The sequence below is a fragment of the Hemiscyllium ocellatum genome, unplaced genomic scaffold, assembly GCF_020745735.1.
Source record: "Hemiscyllium ocellatum isolate sHemOce1 unplaced genomic scaffold, sHemOce1.pat.X.cur. scaffold_421_pat_ctg1, whole genome shotgun sequence".
NCBI lineage: Eukaryota > Metazoa > Chordata > Chondrichthyes > Orectolobiformes > Hemiscylliidae > Hemiscyllium > Hemiscyllium ocellatum.
This window is the reverse complement of record NW_026869009.1, coordinates 570,820-576,412: the sequence shown is the minus strand read 5'-3', so window position 1 is coordinate 576,412 and position 5,593 is coordinate 570,820. Positions and strand designations below refer to the sequence as shown.

Genomic DNA, 5,593 nt, shown 5'->3' with positions numbered 1-5,593 from the left:
ACAGTCTAAATGATTGTGCTACAGACTGCGATGGCAAGCTCCGCTAAAAAGTAATCCTTTCAAACACAACGTTATTGGGGTACACCGCGTGGAAACAGATACTTTGGTGTATCTCATCCATGCTCACCACATATCCAAAGTTAAACAAGTCCCGTTCCCCAGCATTTGGCCTCAATCCCTCTGAACCCATTCTATCCAGAAACTCATCCGATTACCATTGCAGTTTTCTGAGTGCCATAGCCTCCTCCACTTCCTCTGGTAGCTCATTCCATACACGCACAACCTGTGTGTGGGAAATGTGCCTCAGTTCCTTTGTCAATTTCAGAGCACTCACCTTAAACCTATGCTCCCGAGTTTCCAACTCACCCTAGCATGGGTAAAACAAGTAAATACTCAGTTCAAAACCCTTCCATAAAATCATGTCGCAGCCGTTATGCTGCCGGGAAAGTTGTCCCAGCCTATTCCACCTCACTCTACAGTCCGAACATTGACCACATCCTTGTCTATATTTTGTCACCAATTTCACGTTTGTTTTTTTAAAAAATTTTCAAGATGTCAATTACCCTGGACAACAACGCGCTATTGGAAAAAGAAAGGTGAAACGTAGAATGGCTTCAACTTTCAGTGCTGGATGCCACAGAGCCGCAGCGCGGCTGGTATAGGCTTGTTTCTGTAGTGTAGTGGTCATCACATTCGCCTAACACGCGAACGGTCCCCAGTCCGAAACTGGGCAGAAACTGCTTTGTTCTTCAATTGCAGCCTTTTACACGGACAAGAACGCAGCTTTCTTGCTTGCTTTCCCATCTGCAAACCTGCCTTCGAAATCGCTCGAACAAATCTGCTCTCTTTGTGAAATGTAATGCAATTCCATTAAATTCGTTTGCAAAGCATTGTAAAGGTTTTCTCCAAGCTGGGTCTGATCATATGCCATTCTGTTTCAGAGTGTAGTTACCGCGTTCTGAATCTTCCACAAAAAAGCAGTACCGCATTTGCATTCCTTGCGCAGGCGGGCCGGTTCAAAGACAGGGAAGAAGCTGATGAGCTGATGTCACAGTGCACCACGGATTCCTCAACTGGTCTGTCTGACAAATGTACCCCAAAGTCGTCTCTGCAAGGCCTCATTTGGAAGCTGCCTGTCGTTATTCAACGTGCGAGAATTGGCAGCAGAGGTGCTGAATCATGGTTTGGATCAGTTCGCACGTTATAGTGACTCATTCAATCAGCAACAGCAATGAAAGAAATTACACTCTCAGAGGAACCTCTGGACTTGTGATTTCATAGCGTCGCTAGTATTAAGGTGAGCCCCGAGATCGAAGCCAAGTTGGAACTGAAACGGAGGAATTGACAGAGAGGCTACAGAATGACATCACAACCTTTTGGTTTTCTTTAAATCACTGACGAGCAGGAAAATGTAAACGGGAGGGCGAGTGGAAAGTGAGGCAGTTGCAGCTCTGGTGAAACTCCTTCTTTGTGAGTCACTCAGCAACAAGAGTCGTGAAGGTGACTCATGCGGGAGAGCTCTTCACATCGAGAACAAAAAGCACTCAAGGGCAGTTAGCAGCTCTTCCGCAGTGGGGGTGGGGTGAGTAGGACCTTCTGTTACTATGTTCAGAAACTGCCTTTTAAATTGACGTGAACAGAAACTGCATTTCTAATAAGCACCATGGAATTTAGCAAATTTATTGAGTCGCTTCTCTTCGATTCGCACACAGGTTTCCAACTCAGTTGGTATCCATGTGGCTCATGTCCAGGTATGAACATCCCTGCAGCCAATTGCACGGTTAAGGTAAAAGGCAAGGAAAGTGGCATCTCGAACTGGCCCCGAGGTCACAGCATCCTCCCAATGTGATCTGTCGTTCTCGGATTGTAATGCTACCTCCGGTTTTAGGATGGGAACATTCTTTGGGACTCTTATTCTGCAAAACAGACACAGTGACTGAAACGATGCTGCACGGTATAATGTGGAACACGGCCTGCTCAGCTTTGTGCATTTTCCCTGTAGTCCGGTGTGTTTCGTGTTCCGTGTAAACGTGAAAGTTGTCCTGTTTCGAGCAATCGGTGAAATCATTCAGCAAAGCAAGAATCGAAATTGAAGTAATGTCAAGCAGCTCATGGTGATTTGACCAAATCATAACCGAACATATATTCTCACGCAGTCAAAGATACATTTCTGGTTGAAAAGAGTCTGAGAAGATAGACTCAGCTTACCATTGATTTTTGTCTGGATTGATGGGCTTTCATGATCTGCTGCGAAATTGTCATTGTAGCTGGGCACATCCCAGCAGCTGTGCGAGTCGGAGAGGGATCATGGAACCCTTTTCATTTGACTTAGCATGTGTGGTTATGCAGGAGCACAATTCGAAATGCAAGTAAATGCGCTGCAGCGCTGCCTGGTAGAGTGGCCGAGCGGTCTAAGGCGCTGGATCCAGGTTCCCGTCCTGAAAGGGGCGTGGGTTTGAATCCCACCACTGCCATTTCAGCTGGTCAACTCCACCGCTGCAGCATTGTTAAAATCCCCGCTGCGTTGATGTTCCAGGGGAATTAACTGTGGTGAATATTGTGAAGTCTCTCTGCTGTCATGATGGTGCTCGCCTCCCCTGCCGAAAAATCGCAAACAGCTCAACGCTTGGTTTACGTTCCAGGCAAGTTGAATTTTTACTGGAACCGAATGGAGACTGTTATTTCATCGCTGTTGTGAAACAAAGTCCTGCGCTGAGTCGATTCATCGTTATTTGGCTTTCTGGCGAATGGGAAATTCTTTTCACTGAATGTGTTATTGAATTTCTCCCATTTCCTTCATTTCCGTCTTGGAGACACCGGAAGGGAAAGGTAATCTAATCGAGACTGTGATTGGTGAAATTCAATTTTTTTATGGCCCATACTTATTATATTATTTCTTTCTCTCTTTTCAGCATTGTCGGGAAGTGGTGGTGCACTAAGGCTGCAGTATGTTTGAAAGAGTAGTTTGGAATTGCCCAGTTGTTAGTTGTGAGGTTACTTTATGCCTCATGCCCTCGGACTGTCTCACATTTAGCATTCATGCTTCGCTGTGTCTGAACATGCATTAGGTATGCCAGTTTTGTTTGTGTTCCGTGTTAAATGCTTTCTGTTTGCGATTCGCTCAATACATTACGAGTTAACAGGGTTCTGAGGTAACTTCCAGCAGCAAAAATCCTCAACTGAGGATCTGGAAAAATTTCACGAAGTATGGTCAGTCACAGCAAAAGTAAGGAGTCGTTCGTTTCTGCAGTGTTTCACAATACTACCTTTCCCGTGAGCAGTCAAACAGTCTAAATGATTGTGCTACAGACTGCGACGGCAAGCTCCGCTAAAAAGTAATCCTTTCAAACACAACGTTATTGGGGTACACCGCGTGAAACAGATACTTCGGTGTATCTCATCCATGCTCACCACATATCCAAAATTAAACAAGTCCCGTTCCACAGCATTTCTCCTCAATCCCTCTAAACCCATCCTATCCAGAAACTCATCCGATTACCATTGCAATTTTCTGAGTGCAATAGCCTCCTCCACTTCCTCTGGTAGCTCATTCCATACACGCACAACCTTGTGTGTGGGAAATGTGCCTCAGGTCCTTTGTCAATTTCAGAGCACTCACCTTAAACCTATGCTCCCGAGTTTCCAACTCACCCCAGCTTGGGTAAAACACGTAAATACTCAGTTCAAAACCCTTCCATAAAATCATGTCGCAGCCGTTATGCTGCCGGGAAAGTTGTCCCAGCCTATTCCACCTCACTCTACAGTCCGAACATTGACCACATCCTTGTCTATATTTTGTCACCAATTTCACGTCTGTTTCTTTTTTAACTTTTTCAAGATGTCAATTACCCTGGACAACAACGCGCTATTGGAAAAAGAAAGGTGAAACGTAGAATGGCTTCAACTTTCAGTGCTGGATGCCACAGAGCCGCGGCGCGGCCGGAACAGGCTTGTTTCTGTAGTGTAGTGGTCATCACATTCGCCTAACAACGCGAAAAGTCCCCATTTCGAAACTGGGCAGAAACTGCTTTGTTCTTCAATTGCAGCCTTTTACACGGACAAGAACGGAGCTTTCTTGCTTGCTTTCCCATCTGCAAACCTGCCTTCGAAATCGCTCGAACAAATCTGCTCTCTTTGTGAAATGTAATGCAATTCCATTAAATTCGTTTGCAAAGCATTGTTAAGGTTTTCTCCAAGCTGGGTCTGATCATATGCCATTCTGTTTCAGAGTGTAGTTACCGCGTTCTGAATCTTCCACAAAAAGCAGTACCGCATTTGCATTCCTTGCGCAGGCGGGCCGGTTCAAAGACAGGGAAGAAGCTGATGAGCTGGTGTCACAGTACGCCACGGATTCCTCAACTGGTCTGTCTGACAAATGTACCCCAAAGTCGTCTCTGCAAGGCCTCATTTGGAAGCTGCCTGTCGTTATTCAACGTGCGAGAATTGGCAGCAGAGGTGCTGAATCATGGTTTGGATCAGTTCGCACGTTATAGTGACTCATTCAATCAGCAACAGCAATGAAAGAAATTACACTCTCTACAAAGTGTACAGGCTACAGAATGACATCGCAACCTTTTGGTTTTCTTTAAATCACTGACGAGCAGGAAAATGTAAACGGGAGGGCGAGTGGGAAAGTGAGGCAGTTGCAGCTCTGGTGAAACTCCTTCTTTGTGAGTCACTCAGCAACAAGAGACGTGAAGGTGACTCATGCGGAGAGCTCTTCACATTGAGAACAAAAAGCACTCAAGGGCAGTTAGCACCTCTTCCGCAGTGGGGGTGGGGTGGGTTTCTATGTTCTGTTACTATGTTCAGAAACTGCCTTTTAAATTGACGTGAACAGAAACTGCATTTCTAATAAGCAACATGGAATTTAGCAAAATTTATTGAGTCGCTTCTCGTCGATTCGCACACAGGTTTCCAACTCAGTTGGTATCCATGTGGCTCATGCCCAGGTATGAACATTCCTGCAGCCAATTGCACGGTTAAGGTAAAAGGCAAGGAAAGTGGCATCTCGAACTGGCCCCGAGGTCAGAGCATCCTCACAACCTGATCTGTCGTTCTCGGGTTGTAATGCTACCTCCGGTTTTAGGGTGGAGAACATTCTTTGGGACTCTTATTCTGCAAAACAGACACAGTGACTGAAACGATGCTGCACGGTATAATGTGGAACACGGCCTGCTCAGCTTTGTGCATTTTCCCTGTAGTCCGGTGTGTTTCATGTTCCGTGTAAACGTGAAAGTTGTCCTCTTTCGAGCAATCGGTGAAATCATTCAGCAAAGCAAGAATCGAAATTGAAGTAATGTCAAGCAGCTCATGGTGATTTGACCAAATCATAACCGAACATATATTCTCACGCAGTCAAAGATACATTTCTGGTTGAAAAGAGTCTGAGAAGATAGACTCAGCTTACCATTGATTTTTGCCTGGATTGATGGGCTTTCATGATCTGCTGCGAAATTGTCATTGTAGCTGGGCACATCCAGCAGCTGTGCGAGTCGGAGTGGGACCATGGAACCCTTTTCATGTGACTTAGCATGTGTGGTTATGCAGGAGCACAATCCGAAATGCAAGAAAATGCGCGGCAGCGCGGTCG

The 5,593-nt window shown here is 45.6% G+C and overlaps 1 non-coding gene across 1 annotated transcript; it reads left to right on the top strand.

Annotated features, from left to right (window-relative positions):
- The first annotated feature begins 666 nt into the window (after positions 1–666).
- trnav-aac (transfer RNA valine (anticodon AAC)) lies at positions 667–739 on the top strand. Its single transcript has one exon. It is a non-coding gene; the product is annotated as a tRNA-Val (tRNA).
- The last annotated feature ends 4,854 nt before the right edge of the window (positions 740–5,593 follow it).